This window comes from Schistocerca nitens, chromosome 5 (genome assembly GCF_023898315.1).
Source record: "Schistocerca nitens isolate TAMUIC-IGC-003100 chromosome 5, iqSchNite1.1, whole genome shotgun sequence".
In the NCBI taxonomy this organism is placed as follows: Eukaryota; Metazoa; Arthropoda; class Insecta; order Orthoptera; family Acrididae; genus Schistocerca; species Schistocerca nitens.
The window spans coordinates 724,472,134-724,489,152 of record NC_064618.1 but is presented as its reverse complement, the minus strand read 5'-3'; the positions used below and the strand labels follow the sequence as shown (position 1 = coordinate 724,489,152).

The following is a 17,019-nucleotide window of genomic DNA, read 5'->3' as shown; positions in this document are numbered from 1 at the left end:
GTGTCATATGCTATGCCTGTAGTTGGTTTTTTTTATTCATTCCCCGTGCTGTTCCAATCTCAAAGGTGTGTTTCTCAAATTTAACATGTCATTATGTCGAGGTATATGCAGTTGATTAGGATTTCTTCCTAATATGGAGAGTCCATCCATGACACGTGCCTCATCTACATTTACCTTGAGATCGATTGGTCATCTACGTCAGTGGTCTTCCCATCGTTCTTCTTTCTTCACCTAATGCATTCAAACTGTCTCCACAAATCTATAAAAAATGCATTTATTGCCTATAGGAGCCTCTGTGACAAGAAGTTGTCTATAAGGAAGTTAACCAGATATATTTTCGCAAGTCTACTGCAATAATGTTCGCCTGGGCCACAGTTAAGGATCTCTTACAATATCGTATGTATCTCCTGAACGGATATGCTTTCTAACAACAGCCATCAATGGACAAACTAATTCTACGTGTTCAGTCACGGCTAAATAGTTCGTTTCGCTGAAAATATAACTGGCAGATCTGCTTCCCTCGTCGCTGTAAAATGACGATTTTTTTAAATTTGTTTATTACTGTTTCATCCAGTCTTGCCCTCTTCATTTTCTGTTGCAGGTCGTTTGTCACACAATTGGCACTATATTACAACACGTCATTTGTAGCAAAATAAAATTTTTAACGCAATATGTAATGAGTAAAATAAAATGAATTTGCTGTATACTCTCCACCAATTGAAAAAGAAACAAAACTAAACACAGTCCATTTGCTACATTTCATGGCTGGCTCGGACAGGCTTCGAGTTTGGACAGTCCCTTGCCGTGCACCCTAATCTAATAAGCACTCTGTATTTAATCTGCACACTACTGTCTGGGTGTTATGTGTCTCAGCACAGTTGAAGTCTCCATTTCTGTGCGGGTTACTGCTGTTCTACTTCAACTTAGTATTCTTATACTAATTCTACTCTTTGGTTACATAGTTCTTAAGGTTTTCATTCCAAAGACGGGTTTTATGGAACTCCCCACTTTAATCTACCATGCACACGCCTCTTCATCTCCAAATAACTACTGCAACCGACATCCATTTGAACCCACTCAGTGTATTCACACTTTGATCTCCCTCTACTATTTTACCCCAACCCGTCCACACTTATCTCCATTGTCAAATTCACTATTCCTTCATGCCTGAGAATATAGCCTATCAACCAATCCCTTCTTTTAGTCAAGTTCTGCCGTTATTTCTTTTTTCCCCGTTTCGACAGAGTACCTTCTCATTTAACCAACTTTGATTCCATACGGAACCGTTGTGCAAGGTGACTGTATATTATTATTATAAGGAAGGATAGGAACACAGCAATCAGTCGCAGTCCCATTGGTTTTTTATTATGCTTGCATATCCAAATTTCAGCTATAAATACCCATCTTCAGTGCTAAAATAGAAGGAAATTACAAAATGATTTTCGTAAACAATAAATAATGCATCAAGTTATCCAATAGAAATGATTGATTGTAGTCAAAATACCGTTTGAGTGACAAACTCCCACCGGTACATATCACCAAATGACTTTACTGGTGCAAAGGCATAAGGAAACTGAGGTTAATATTCGTTTTATGGCTCAAGTCTTGAAAAAGGTTCTGTTGTACTGAAATAACATGTACCGCTGGAAAGTGGCCAAGACAGGAAATTACGCAGGAGTTTTTTTTTTTTTTTAACTCTTTGCATGGTTTACTCCAACGATGAATATGAATTGTAACAATAATATTCTAACATAAGTTATTTTTATACCTTTTTATTTAGGCTACCAATTTAGTCTCCTCAATAGTCACCCACAGGCCGTGTAGCATGAACAACAAAAGCATCCACTTGTATGTAACAGGAAACCTATATTTGCGCCTGGTTTGCGTAGGTGAATTCACGAGCAATGTGTGCTCTTCACAAAACAAATGAGTTGTTACATGGGTGAGCACACACGTGAGGTGTTGGTGCATTATGAAGAGCACACGTTGCTCATGAAATCATCTACGGGAACCAGCCGCAAATAAAGGTTCCATGATACACACGAGTACGACTGGATACAGGCCTTGAAGATGATTCTACTGAGGGGTCTAAACTGGTAGCCTAAATAAAAATCTATGAAAATAATAGCTATTGGAGAAAATCTATAAAAATAACGGCTACTGGAATATTATTGTTATACTTAATAGACTAGGCGCAGTCCCACAGTCCTGACTTCAAGACGAAGTTACTTACGTTGGATGAATATCAAGTCACTTAGAAAGTTACACACATCGTCAGAAGGAACTTGGTTCTTACCAACTGCCGCCGGCCGGAGTGGCCGTGCTGTTCTTGGCGCTACAGTCTGGAGCCGAGCGACCGCTACGGTCGCAGGTTCGAATCCTGCCTCGGGCATGGATGAGTGTGATGTCCATAGGTTAGTTAGGTTTAAGTAGTTCTAAGTTCTAGGCGACTGATGACCTCAGAAGTTAAGTCGCGTAGAGCTCAGAGCCATTTCTTAACAACTGCACTAGGTGGACAGCCTACTACTACTACTACTACTACTGCTCCTGCTGTTATATGAGTAAAACGAGGGGTTTTTTAATGCAGCTGATATGGCGCTGGGGTCTCCTTCGGCCGCGTCCGCAGATTGATATCGTTAGACGCGTATTGTCACTTCCTGCTGGACCCCTGGAGATTAAGCGCCCTGAAGAGTCGGAGCGGACTCTTCCCTAGGCGCGACCGACCTTCTTATCTGCCGTTAGCGGGGTCTGGCCAGCCATCTCGCCATCGGCAATGCGCGGTGGGACCCGGGACGCGCCCCTGGCGACCGATGCGTCTCCGGCCTGGCACTATCGCGGGGGCGGGGATGCCGGCAAACAAAGGCGGCAAGTGCTCCACGGCTGGGCAGCAGCGGCGGCTACAAGACGGACGCCGCGTGGCGTCGCGGCGCGGCGCGCGCCGCAGCGAGGCAGCGCACGCCGGCCGCTCGGCGCAGATAGCGTCACCGTTGACGGAGCACCGCGCTTATCTGCCGCCAGGCACGCCCAGCTGCCCCTCGCTGCGCCTCCGGGGGCGGCGAAAGGCGGCTGGCGGGCTGATCCCGGCCGGGAAATATACGGCCTCCCGCCTGCCGCTGCTGCCGCCCCCTCAGATTAGCGCACTGCTCCAGCCGCGACGCCCAAATACCGAGAACACCTCCGCCTCCACCTCTGCGCCCTTTCTTTCCTTTTTTATCTGCCGCGGCGCACCGTTATTTACGTCACCTGGTTCGCGGGTTTGTCGCCGGCAGCGGCCAGAGGATACGGGTAGATTTGTAGCAACGGAACCGTCAGCCGCTCTTCTTCGGGTTTCTCGGTTGTCAGCTCGCGATCCCGGCTCCAAAAATAGTCTAGTCTTCCGGGACAGCTACCCGCGTACCCTGCAACGCTAGCATATTACGTTTACATTAACAGCGTAGCTGTATACTATCCATACGCTCCGTAAATGACACTACTTGTGTTCCTAAACTCACAAGTCTTGCCCTCCCATTGCATACTTTGTTGTTTGGTACATACCGGGTGATCAAAAAGTCAGTATAAATTTGAAAACTTAATAAACCACGGAATAATGTAGATAAAGAGGTAAATATTGACACACATGCTTGGAATGACATGGGGTTTTATTACAACAACAAAAAATTGCTAGACGCGTTCTTTCTGACAAGTCCGAAAGAACAGACTGCACATGTACCGGGGGATCAAAAAGTCAGTATAAATTTGAAAACTCAATAAACCACGGAATAATGTAGATAGAGAGGTAAAAATTGACACACATGCTTGGAATGACATGGGGTTTTATTAGAACAAAAAAAAAAGTTCATAAAATGTCCGACAGATGCGCGTCGTTTGGTGATGATCGTGTGCTCAGCCGCCACTTTCGTCATGCTTGGCCTCCAAGGTCCCCAGACCTCAGTCCGTGCGATTATTGGCTTTGGGGTTACCTGAAGTCGCAAGTGTATCGTGATCGACCGACATCTCTAGGGACGATCGACCGACATCTCTAGGGATGCTGAAACACAACATCCGACGCCAATGCCTCACCATAACTCCGGACATGCTTTACAACATTATTCCTCGACTATAGCTATTGTTCAAGAATGATGGTGGACATATTGAGCATTTCCTGTAAAGAACATCATCTTTGCTTTGTCATACTTTGTTATGATAATTATTGCTATTCTGATCAGATGAGGCGCCATCTGTCGGACATTTTGTGAGCTTTTGAATTTTTTTGGTTCCAATAAAACCCCATGTCATTCCAAGCATGTATGTCAATTTGTACCTCTGTATCTACATTATTCCGTGGTTTATTCAGTTTTCAAATTGATACTGATTTTTTGATCACCTGGTATTACGAATCGATAATATCTCTACGTGCGGCCAGTCGATAGGTTCCTTCATTTCTTGTTACTTTCCGGTAAATTTAAGTCTTCTCTACGTTATTCAATACTGCCTCATTCGCTTTTCTTTGTGGTTATGAAAATTTCAGAACTCTTCTTTGCAAGATGATGCGTCTTTCTCTAACTCTTTTCGTGTCCTTCCATAAGGCATGAAAACTATGGTACATCGTGCGAACGTGTCGCGTAACAGCCTCGATGTCTGGCCGTGTGTACTTCTCAAGTGTGAAACGTTTCGGGACGTGGGGCATCATGATGATCTGGGCAGCCATACCGTGGTATCACGTGAGCCCTATTGTTACTTCGCAAGAACGCGTTAACGCCAATGATTATGTGAGCATTTTGGCTAAGCAGGTCCATCCCATGGTACAATATTTGTTCCACAGTGGGTTCCAAAACGACGGAGGTCGCCTGGTCCAGGACTGGTTTTATGAGCAAGAGAACGAATTGTCGCCTCTACGCTGGCCGCTATAGTCAGAAAACCTCAATCTTACTGAGAATTTGTGGAGAAGAGTGCGTGATCACTGTCGACCTCCAGCATCGTTGCCTAAATTTTCCACTGTTTTGCTGGAAAAATAGCATAGCTTCCATTGTAAATCCGAAATGACTGGAAGCTGTTTTGAAAGCGAACGGTTTTCCTACAACATCAAGAATTGTAGTGTGTTGCGTTAGTTCAAATGGCTCTAAGCACTATGTGTTGTGTTAGTCGTATTTCTATATTTTTGGCAAAAACACACACACACACACACACACACACACACACACACACACACACACACACACACACACCTGTTTTGCCTTGTTTTTGGGAAGTCAATGAAAGGCATGAATCAAAGGCGTTTCTGTTATTATTTCAGTGAAGCACTGCCCACGGAATCGAAATCGTTGAGAGATTCGTCAATGACTCGACAGTATGGAGGGCAGCTGTCAAATCAGTGATTTCTCTAGTGATCTTGTATGCAAACTTTAAGTCGTATTTATACAAAGCTTGCAGAGAGAGAATACTGTGTTTTATGTGTTGGAATTTGAGAGTTATTGATTGTGAGAAGACCGCACCTGTATGGAGAGACTTCTATGCATGCTAAAGCACGTCAGCGTTCGTCGGCATGCAGTTTTGCCCCTTTGTGTGTACTAAGTGGAACATCCAAAGGAGGCGATAGGAGAGGCCGTCTCCGCGGCCCACGCGTCGGTAATCGCCCTGAGCCGTGTTCCAGGTGTCTTGTTTTTGCTGGCCACCACGGGATGAAATTCTCGTCTCTCATCGGAAACCCTGCAATTTCCCTGGCTCGGTGATTTATGGGGACGTATCCGCGGGCCGTTTAAAGCGGCCCGTAATGGCCGTGCTGCGCGGCGCGGCGCAGTGTGGGAAAATGTTTCCGTCCGCCGGATCCGACCTCGCTCCGTCTCTCTGTTTGTTCAGGAAACCATTGTTGTGGATGGTACCTCGGCGCAGCTACATTGTGTAGAAATGCTCCTCTATGGTTTCGCCTTACAGATCGTTAACCTTACATGGTAATACTGCAACGTAACCAGTGAAATGATTGTTTCATGCAACAGCATTGGAGATACGATGGCGCTTGACATCGAAATTTTGGATATGACAATTCGGAATCTAAATAAGAATATTTCTTTCTCCAGTCCGAGTCTGTGGCTGAGTGTTCAGCACAGTTGACTGCCTCATGGAGGACTCGGATTCGATTCCCGGTACCGTCAGGGATTTTTTCTAGTTGGGAGTACTGGAATGAACTGCACTCAGTCTGGTAATGCAAGTCCTACTGAAAAGAGTATCAGCGGCTCCGGATGACGAAAACTGGCAACGACCGGAAGAGCGGTGTGCTGACCCCACATCCCTCTACATTGCGTTGGATGACACCATTGGCGGAGGGTGACATGGCGGTCGGACGATAACAATGGTCCAGCCAGAGCCTGCTGCCGGAGTTTAACTTTTTTCTGCGGTGATTAGTTGACACAAAAGTGCCGTATTTGGTCTCTGTCTTTATTAACAACTCACACTAATCCACTGGAATTAAAAGAAAGCTTTCCTCTGTGCTGTTTTGAATTGTCACAATAAGATTCTCTCGTCATGCTACCAACTTCTAAATGCAGATGTCTTCAGATATTTTTAGCAGTATCTCAGTATCTCAGATTAATACTCGCCGCTAGCGCTTATGTGTTGAGTTTTACGACTCATTACACAAGTTTTCAGTGACTGAAGTCAGTTTAAAGAAAGGAAGGAAGATTGATGTTTAACCTGCCGTCTACGATAAGATCATTTGTGTCTAAGAATAAGCTCATAATGAAAAATGATTGGGAAGGAAATACGTCCTGTCTTCTTTCCAGTAACAATACCGGCATTCGTCGTAAGTGAATTATGGAAAGCATGTGAAACTTAAATCTGGAGTGGAACACCACTCCTCCATGACGTAAGTCCAGAGCCTTGACCGCATCGCCCTGTTGAATTTCGGTGAGTGTATCGTTATTAGAATTCACAGCAATGTTTAATTTCGTAAAGAACTAGGAAACTGATTTTTCCATAAGTTTCTCCGACATTGTCTGAATGACAGCAAGCTTAAGTACGATTCTGTATTCTAATGTCCTGCGTGAGGCGCCGAACGAAATGGCTCTCTGGTTAACACAATAAACACACATTATGAAGAAGTGGGGTTCAATACGTGGTCAGCCGGTCAGATACAAGTTTTACACAATTGTCCTAAATCGTTTATGCTGAATTCCGGTATGATTTCTTTGATAAGGACATGACAAATTGCCTTAATGTAATTGAATCCTAGCCACTGCACCGTCTAAGAATACCGTTGCAAACGAGACAAAGACTAACCTTCAATCGTTCCTTCAAAGATGATTGGCTACTGAGTGTGTTCAGTTTCAAGTTACGCTGATACTAATAGCGTTTAGCAAGGTACCCGACTCCAAGTGTCCTCTGATGAACGTCCTTTCGCGATATTTGCTCGGCAAGTGGTTAAGTGGTCAATATTAATAAAATTAATAAAAGACGCTGGTGGCCTCTATGACTGTGTTTTCAGCACCTTTAACGACTCGAAAATGCCTTAAGCTGGAAATTGCGGTCTTGGGAACTGTAGCTAATAAATAGAGCATTCGATGAAAATGTTATTTAATAAATTCATTAAAACGCTAATGGCAAATTGCTAATTGTGCAAATTCCTGTCGAATTTGGATTCGATTGACGAGAAGGCGTGACACGCTTGTGCGGCTAGTTTATTTTTATGGCCACTGTTCTTACACGTCGTTCATATTGTTGCAAGTGGTACTTCAGTCGTAGTCAAGATTGGCAGTCCATTTTGATAAATAAGCAAAAACGCGAAGCTAGATTCGCGGTGTAGTGATGAGCAAGTCCAAGTGCCGTTCTCTTACGTCTCAACTTCCTTCTTCTTCCTCATCTTTTTACTGTTACGTGCATGGTGTCTGCTCTTTCAGACGTGTCCGAAGAAACAGACCGCACACACATAAAAGTACCACCTACGCCCTGACGGCATGTCATGATACCTTCAGTTTGGATGCACCCGATATGACCTCTGCGAGCAGTGAGGAAAATCGACAGTGTGTGGGCGGGACGGTGGCTGCTACGGAAGTAGTGGGCGCCAAGTTGGGAATTTGTGTTGGACTGGAATCGTGCTCGCATAGGCGAGCGCCCTCATAAAGCAGGAAAATCCTGGTTCAAGTCACTGTCAGGCAAAAAGTTTTCGCTCTAGAGCTATTTTAATGCTTTAACGCGGCTGACGTCAGTATTTCTCTTTCTTATTTGTTGTATGGGTTTTGATGATGTTAACGATAGCTGGCGACCGGATGCCTTCGGTGACCGCACCACTCCACCCGAGACGGAATCTGTGAACGTCATTCGTCTGCGTTTAGAGTAAATCTCAAGTTCAAGTTGTAAGTAGGCTGTTTAGGTTTTTATATTGATAACGCCACGTAGCGCACTGTATTCTGTGGCTGGGTGGCATTGTTGTAATATTCGCTATTGTAGTGTTGGGCTGTTGGTTGTTAACAGCGCGTAGCGTTGCGCAGGTGGAGGGGAGGCGCCAGCAGTGGTGGATGTGGGGAGAGAGATGGCGGAGTTTTGAGAGTGGATGATCTGGACGTGTGTCATTCAGCTGGCAGTATTGGCGCACGCTGTACTGCAGTAGTTTGAGTAACGAAGATTTTTGTGAGGTAAGTGATTCATGAAAGATATAGATTATTGTTAGTCAGGGCCATTCTTTTGTAGGGATTTTTGAAAGTCAGATTGCGTTGCGCTAAAAATATTGTGTGTCAGTTTAGTGTTGATTAGAATAGGTAAAGAACGAAATGTCTGAGTACGTTCAGTTCTGCTCAGCTGTTTGAAAATCAAATAACGTAAATGATTTACCAGCACAGTAATTCAATAATTTTTCTAAGGGGACGTTTCAAAGTGTGATAACGTTCACTGAATCGTTGTGTAGCTTGTGTCTGACGCGGGACGCGTTTACCAGCCTGATATTTACCTAGCTGTATGTGGAGAAACCGCCGAAAAACCACCTTCAAGCTGGCCAGATCGGCAGGTAGATTCGATGCGGGACTGGATCACCAGCCCGAATCCGGGAAGCCGCACGTTAACACGCACGGCTCTCCAGGCGGGTTTGGCACGTCTCCACGTCGACCCGCCCTACACCGCTGATTCCATACAACCGACTTGCTCAAACTCTCCACTTCATTCTTATGACTTACTCGAGCGGTGGAGGACATGTGACTGCTTGGTACCACATAGGTACAATTTACAGTGGTCAGTGGTCCGAAGCGAAGGGGGTGGTGGTTAACATTTCGCGCAGTGAGATTATCACGGCAAGGGCACATGTTCCGTATGCAACGTAGTGCTGCGTTGAAAAGTAAGAAATTTCCGATTTTCCGAGGACCTCGATTGTGCATGTGGGGGAAATACGAAAAGCGTGAGAACTTGGTGAACAGATGGGAACGGGTAAGGGGGAATCGTCATTTGTAGAAGAGCTACTAAAGCGAGGTGCGCAGTGCGGCGCTGGCGGGCAATATCCTTCGCGTAAATACTCGCCGCGGAGCTCGCGTCCCCTCCTTATCTATCACGGGCGCTATTTCTGCCCGTCTGGCGGGAAAGTTCGGGGCGCAGCTGCCGGTAAACACGAGTCTGTTTGTAATTACTTCGTCGGTTCTCGGGAGGGCGGTGGCGGAGGGCGGAGGGGGGGGGGGGGGGGGCACGGCGGGCGAGAAATGGCCGCCGACACAAACACAAAAGGAAATGGACTGGAAGTGGCCGCTTTTCCTTCCCTCCCCCTTTTTTCCGCTCTACTCTCTCTCTCTCTTTCTTGTGGTAGTCTAGAGTCTGCGAGTCTGAGCTCGTGTGGGCGCGCGCGCGCGCTTCGACGTTAGTGTGTCTGTGCGCTGGTTCCCACTCTCTCTCTCTCTCTCTCTCTCTCTCTCTCTCTCTCTCTCTCTCTCGCACGCACACACGCACACAAACACACACACACACATACACACACACACACACACACACACACAACAAAGTCTGTGAGTGTGTGTGCGTTGTTCAAGGGAATGGGAAGGGCTGTGGTGGTTGGGCTCGGAGACGGCTGCAGTGCGGGTGGTGGGTTGTGCTGGAGGGGAGGGGGCAGGAAAACATTTCTATCTGGAGCAGTGTAATTGCTTTCCTCGGCTGAGACTAATTTGTCTGGTCTGAGGCAGGCAGCCGGCTGGGTCTGCTCGTTGGCTGTGCATGTAGCCCCTCTCTCCGCTCTGCTCGCGCGCTTGCGCCAGAAAGGATCAATCAGCGGAAGGAACGGGCTGTGGCCTGCCGGCAGCTCGTCCACCGCGCGTGGGTGGAGTGGATGGCCTGGGTGGGGATGGGGGCGGGGGTGGACTCCGCCACAACAAAACTGGTCGGTGCCGCAGCGCTAATCACCGCCCTACCAATTATAAAAACTCCCCCAGCCCTGGCGCACCACCTCTCGGCTGAGCCCTCATCACGGGAACACTCGCTCACCCACCCATCGCGCGTTTACCCCGCCGGCGGGGAGAGAAGAGAAAGGCCGGACCGCAAGGACGCTTCCCCCGAAACAAAACAAAAAAATAAAATAAAAAAGATTAAAAAAGGGCCAGGGGCGGGTTTTCGGGCGAGTCGTGCGTGCCATCGCCGGGTCGTCGCGCGGCGTATGTGCTTTATGTCGGCCGGCACCAAATGCGAGCACGAGCGCGTGCGTTTGTGTGCTCGGAGCCAGCCGACGTCGAGAGCGGGCGCCGGGCAGGGTGGGCGCTCGCGGGTGCTCGTGTGAGGTGGGATAAAAATCCGCCATGCTGGCGAAAGGGTTCAGAATAGAGCGGGATGGCTGACAGCGGAGGGGGAAAAAAAAGACGACAAAGAGGTGGGAGCGCGCGCGGCCGGTACGGCATAGATGGTGGCTGCGGTGGAAGTCGGCCGAGGGTGGGTGGAGCCGGGATGATGTATACAGCATCACGGAAAACAACAGGCAGGAGAGAGCCAGAGGCGGAGGACAGGCCGCGAGTCTGGGGCTACGAGAGGTTAAAACAAAAAAGGGGGCGGGGAGGTGGGGGTGCGCGCCCGGGGGTGGCAGCGTCGGCGGCGGTGGTGTCCGCTGGCGGTACGGTGCGGCCGGGCCGCCAATGACGCTGAAGGCAGCGTCGCGAGGGCCAGACAGATTATTTCCATTCCACAATTAAAGCGGGGGCAGAGGCAGAGGTAGGAACGAAGCGGCGCGTCGCGGCGTCTGCCCGCCACAGGTTTATTGTGCGGCGATCGGTGGCCCCAAAGCGCTGCCCTGCGGGACACGGCGTGCTTTATGGCGGCTCTCCGGCGCGTCCCCTTTCGAAGGACAGCGGACGCTCTGGGGCGGAAAAAGAAAAATCACTCGCGGATAAATCTGTCGCGCGCAGCCACGCAGCCTCTCCCTCTGCGTGTGTGTTCGTGCTGCGCTGCGTTTGTACGTTTGGGGCCGTTCCGATGCGGGCGCAGGTATGTTTGGCCCGGGAAGACAGTTGACATAACGCTGCGTTGGCACTGGAGCGACGTACTGCTACCTGCGGATGTCAGGCAGCAGTGAATCTTTATAACGGAAATCAATGGAGACCTCGCTGAAACGTACCGGCAGTAAGTGTCTTTTAGGCCAACGTTTCCGCCAATAGCTAGGATCGGGAAACTAGTATAAGACGATTGATCAGGCGGTAATTTTCATCGCATTTACGGTATTTCCTCGTCCCCTTCTTCCACTAACATCTGACTAGAGGCTTATATGAGTGTTGTATAAGAAGTTACATACGGGTCATTCTTTACATTCTGGAAATTAAATAGTCTCATTTTATAAACACGTATTGACTCTAAGAAACTCACTAAAATAATATTCTAAGGGATGTAAATTTTTATCGGTTGTTACTGCTTAACTTCTGCTTCTTTCAGATTACTTCGTCCTGTTACATAATGTCTCACTGTGGTATCTGTCAGTTTTGCTAACAAATTTACTGTAATCTGAATTTACTGTTCACAAATCTGCCCCACTTACAGCTTGTTGGGTTATTTGGCTCGAAAGGACGAAATCCTACACCAGCACATCCTGCTGACACAAGTTGGGAAAATGGAGGAAAAACAAGAAATCATTCATATAGTAGTTTCAATTTTGTTTGAGACAATGGGTACGGAAATAAATTAGAGTGGTTACAATCCCCAGGTTCCGGCGAAAGGTTTCAGGAGGTTTTCCTTGGTTATCAGGCGAATACCTGAACTGGAAACGCCTGCAAAATATTGCCAATTGGGAGACCCTGTGGCCCGTTCTCAGCTTGCTGGGATATTTGACTGAAGACAACCACGTTTCACAAGAGAAAAATGTTTGCATCAATCTTTTCCTGCCCTGTTTCTGAATGCATTCCACCGTTTCTGATAATGTTGTCACGTGTACTCCGCATTTCATATTTATTGTTCGTCTTTGATTACAGCAGTTAAAATAACTTCGGCGAAGTGAAATCGTCTCGCAAACATGTTCCACAATCGAGGTAAGTTTTTCACATCCACCTCGTATTGTCAGGTGAAGCTTGAAATGGAATTGCGTAGTACAGGGCACCCACAGTAACAATGGTTACTAAAATACTGATAGTTGTTTCCTAAACTAGTCGCTGTGTGAGAATAGCACAGAGGAGGTAGCGATCCTCAAATGTGTAAGTCATTTTGAATGTGGCACAAAGTGTAATTTTATTACTGAAATTCATGTTGCAAGTTTTTATCATAATTTTATGTTTATTTTTGTTTATTCTGAAATAATTGGTTCTGTTGATAATTCGGGGGATAATTGTGAAGTGGTATTATTGCCTTTAGTAAAGATGCAACATTTTGTTATGTATGTACAGTTATTGCAACAGCAGTATGAAATGGCCTAGGGAAGGTTTTAAAGACAAGGAAACCTAAACAGAACTACGAAAATAAAGAAAGGCCCATAAGAGCCGTTTAAGAATCAGGAACTTCCCTTTCTTCCTGAGAGTGAACTACTATCATCAGTTCTCAAGTTACACACTGCTTCGAAGCTATGGGAAGTAGCGCAGTGGTTAAGACTGGCCGCTTTTTTTGGGAGGACCATGGTTCAAATGCCCGTTCAGCCATTCTGGTTTAGGTGTTACTTGTTTTCCCTAAATCGCTCATGGTGAATACCGATATAGTACCCAGTTCCAGCTCTTTCCTTCTTTCACTGTGGCACTCAGTTCGAGCCGTTTCTTCCTTTCACTGTTCACTGAGGTAGAGCTCTGTCTATACCGACACGGACACGTCCTGTGGTGTCACCGCCAGACACGACACTTGCTAGGTGGTAGCCTTTAAATCGGCCGCGGTCCGCTAGTATACGTCGGACCCGCGTGTCGCCACTATCAGTGATTGCAGACCGAGCGCCGCCATACGGCAGGCCTAGTCTAGAAAGACTCCCTAGGACTTGCCCCAGTTGTACAGCTGACTTTGCTAGCGATGGTTCACTGTCTACATACGCTCTCATTTGCAGGGACGACAGTTTAGCATAGCCTTCAGCTACGTCATTTGCTACGACCTAGCAAGGCGCCATATTCAGTTACTGTAATTACTATCTTCAAGAATGTATTCTGAACAGATAATATTGTGAATCATGTAGCGTCCAGAGCGACGTTCATCATTAATGGATTAAAGTTAAATATCAAACTAATTGCGTCCGCTTTCTGAATTCTCATTCCTTGTCATGTTCAATACCTCACGTCAGTATAGTTCTTCCCTCCTCACGCCAGCCTGCGTGAGCTAAAACGCGTGCATTTCGGCCTCCACTCGTAAGACGGTGTTGGTTCTTCTGCTAACACAAAAGTTCTAACCCACCTGCCTTCTGTAAGGACCGCAGTGGCCGAGCGATTCTAGGCGCTTCAGTCTGGAGCCGCGCAACCGCTACGGTCGCAGGTTCGACTCCAGCCTCGGGCATGGATGTCTGTGATGTCCTTAGGTTGGTTATGTTTAAGTAGTTCTAAGCTCTAGGAGACGGATGACCTAATATATTAAGCCCATAGTGCTCAGAGCCATTTGAGCCATTTTTCTGTAAGGTCAGCGGCATAAAAAAAGCCATACGCATCAGACTTTATGTCGGAAACCTGCAGGGCGAAGGATCTGCTATTGTCTCCATCTATCAAGAAGGCTAATTTTCTGCTATCGGATTTCGCTAAGTTAAGATTTCGTCGAGATAAATTTTTAATATTCTTTCTTTAAATTTACACGCTTTATTTATAGTAACGAGTGACTCACGAGTAGCGTTAAAATATGGCACTGAACGTATCTTGGTTGAGGTTACCTGCTTCGTAAATACTACCGATAATTGTAGCTGTCACCCATGCAACCACGAGAGCGGAACGGCTCGGGAAACGCTCTGTTTCCGAGGTTCGGCGAAATCCGCGGAGGACGGACAGGCGGCGTCTGTGGCGAGCCACCCGCACCGCCGGCGAGACATTATTGTTTTGCCTCTCCCGAACATGTAAATCCCCGCGGCGAATTGTTTTCTCGTGAGGAAGCTCCCTTCTGCTTTCCGCTTCTCGTTTGTTAAGGGCTGTGTTTCCTCGGGCAAGAAATTCCTCTTCCCCCGCTGGCTGGAGCGCCCCTTACCCCACATCTGCCTCCGCCTGCGCCGCCCCCGCGGTCGGGTCTCGCAATCGCTCTGCCACGGAGGCGGGAGGCAGCCCGGGATTTGGGCAGCGCTGTATTGCAGCGCCGGCTTTGTTACGCCGCCGCCATTGTCTGTCGTTCTTGCCGCCGACGCCGACGCCGCCTCGCGCTCGGAGATGTGCATGTCAGGGCGCGCAGCTTCCTGCCGCGCATTGTGCGCGCCCGCGGGCGGCGGCGCCACCCACACCACCGCCCCCCCCCCCCCGCCCCCGCTTTGCGTTCGACGCCGCCTGTCCTAAATGTTGTACGCGTAGGTCGGTGGCGCACGTGAACACGACCTGAACCAGCCGGACATGCTCTCGGGGCGCGTGCTGATACCAGCCCTCTGTGCACCATTCGGTGGACATCATGACCCGAAATGGGACAACGACATTACCACAAAGTGTTGATCAGAATCAGATTGGCATTCGCCTTAAGTTCCTAACGGAAAACAAAACCTGCTGTGGTTGCAATTAGACTCACATTCTCCAGGACGACGCTTCAGATCCACGAGCAGCCATTCATATTCACGTTTTTCGAGGTTTTCTTAAATCGTATGTGGTGGTGGTGGGGGGCGGGGAATGGCTCGATAGTTCCATTCTACGCACACATCCACATACGTACTTCACAAACCCGAGGCATAAAGTTTTTATTATGGCCTGAAAAAATACAATTTTTTTGTTTTCAAATACATATACGTATGCAGACCTGTTGCACATTGAAATTTCCGCACCGTAGAACCGTCGCAAGAAAAAAAAAAAAAAGTACATCCACTGATGTGGATGCGCCGCACCATTATATTTTGGCTTATTTAACAGCTTGCTACTATAAGCTGCTGTGGCGTGCAGATCTCCGTATATATCAGGACTGCTGACATGTACTTGCTAACTTGCTAACACCGTAATTAATTAACTAACTACCGTGCGGGTTTAGCTGAGCGGTCTAAGGCTCTGCAGTCATGGACTGTGCCGCTGGTCCCGGCGGGGGTTCGAGTCCTCCCTCGGGCATGGGCGTGTGTGTTTGTCGTTAGGATAGTTTAGATTAAGTAGTGTGTAAGCTTAGGGACGGATGACCTTAGCAGTTAAGTCCCATAAGATTTCACACACATTTGAACACATTTTGAACAATTAACTAACGTTAGTTGAAATTACAATCAGATGAACACCCTTAGCTGCTTACAGGCGTTGACATACGTCAACGGGGACGAATGAAAATGTGTGCCCCGACCGGGACTCGAACCCGGGATCTTCTGCTTACATGGCAGACGCTCTATCCATCTGAGCCACCGAGGACACAGAGGATAGCGCGACTGCAGGGATTTATCTCTGGCACGCCTCCCGCGAAACTCACATTCTCAACGTACTGTCCGTTGCCGATTCCCGTAAGTACAGTACATGGCTGACGGTATTTGTAACATCGCTAGCCATTCCCTTTCCTGTTCCACTTGCAAAAGGAGCGAGGGAGAAGTGTTAGCATTAAGTGTTATGAGCCTTCATGTCCCTTATTTTATTTTCTTGCGGCCCTTACACCAGATGAGCCTTGGAGGCAATAGAATCGTCGCAAATTTTCGTTTTCTAAGCTTCGTCGGAAGTATCGTGTTCTGCTATGGCTTAGCTCCGTCCTCAGTTCGATCTCATTTTATGACATTCGTACATCGTATCGACGAGATGTGCAACCCTAATCTCCTTTCGTATGGAAATCATAAGTTTTGGTGACTGGTAGGTTTGAATTACGTTCATCCAGAAATCGAGGACTGTCTTAACTCCAGTGTCATTTCACTCCTTCATCTACAATTGTACAGCGTGTCCGAGAAGTCCACAAGCCCCTGGTTCAAAACGGTAAGTTATACATTGTATACTAGAAAACTTAATACAAAAAGTGTGCACCCAGCGAATCAGTATGTGCGGCATCGAACCTTACACAGAGACGTATGTATGTGGATGTCCTCTTTGACATCTTGCGTAGCATCACAAGAGTTACGTTTCGAAATACTTCCTCAACACACTTGCACAGTTCTTCGTTAGTGTGGCACTAACGTGGAACCACATGGAACTCATTCCCTCCAATAAGTTATGTAGCGTAGTAATGTCCAAGAAAGTATTGCTGTTGGCATCACAACTCTTGAAACATATTGACGATTTTCCTCAGACCAGAAAATCACATTGGTCCTGTATGAATTGCAATATATCGCACATTCATCAGAAAATAACACTCTAGATAGGGACAAAGCGCCGGCCGGGTGGTTGAGCGGTTCTAGGCGCTACAGTGTGGAACCGCGCGACCACTACGATCTCAGGTTCGAATCCTGCCTCGGGCATGGATGTGTGTGATGCCCTTAGGTTAGTTAGGATTAAGTAGTTCTAAGTTCCAGGGGACTGATGACCTCAGAAGTTAAGTCCCATAGTGCTTAGAGCCATTTGAACCATTTTAGGGACAGAG

At 47.4% G+C, this 17,019-nt stretch overlaps 1 protein-coding gene and 1 non-coding gene across 6 annotated transcripts in view; one reads left to right on the top strand and one right to left on the bottom strand.

Moving 5' to 3' along the window:
* LOC126260812 (homeobox protein homothorax) overlaps positions 1–17,019 on the top strand; it is a 1,061,772-nt gene that overhangs the window by 826,918 nt on the left and 217,835 nt on the right. The gene's annotated exons all lie outside the window — the stretch shown is intronic.
* Trnat-ugu (transfer RNA threonine (anticodon UGU)) lies at positions 15,799–15,872 on the bottom strand. Its single transcript has one exon. It is a non-coding gene; the product is annotated as a tRNA-Thr (tRNA).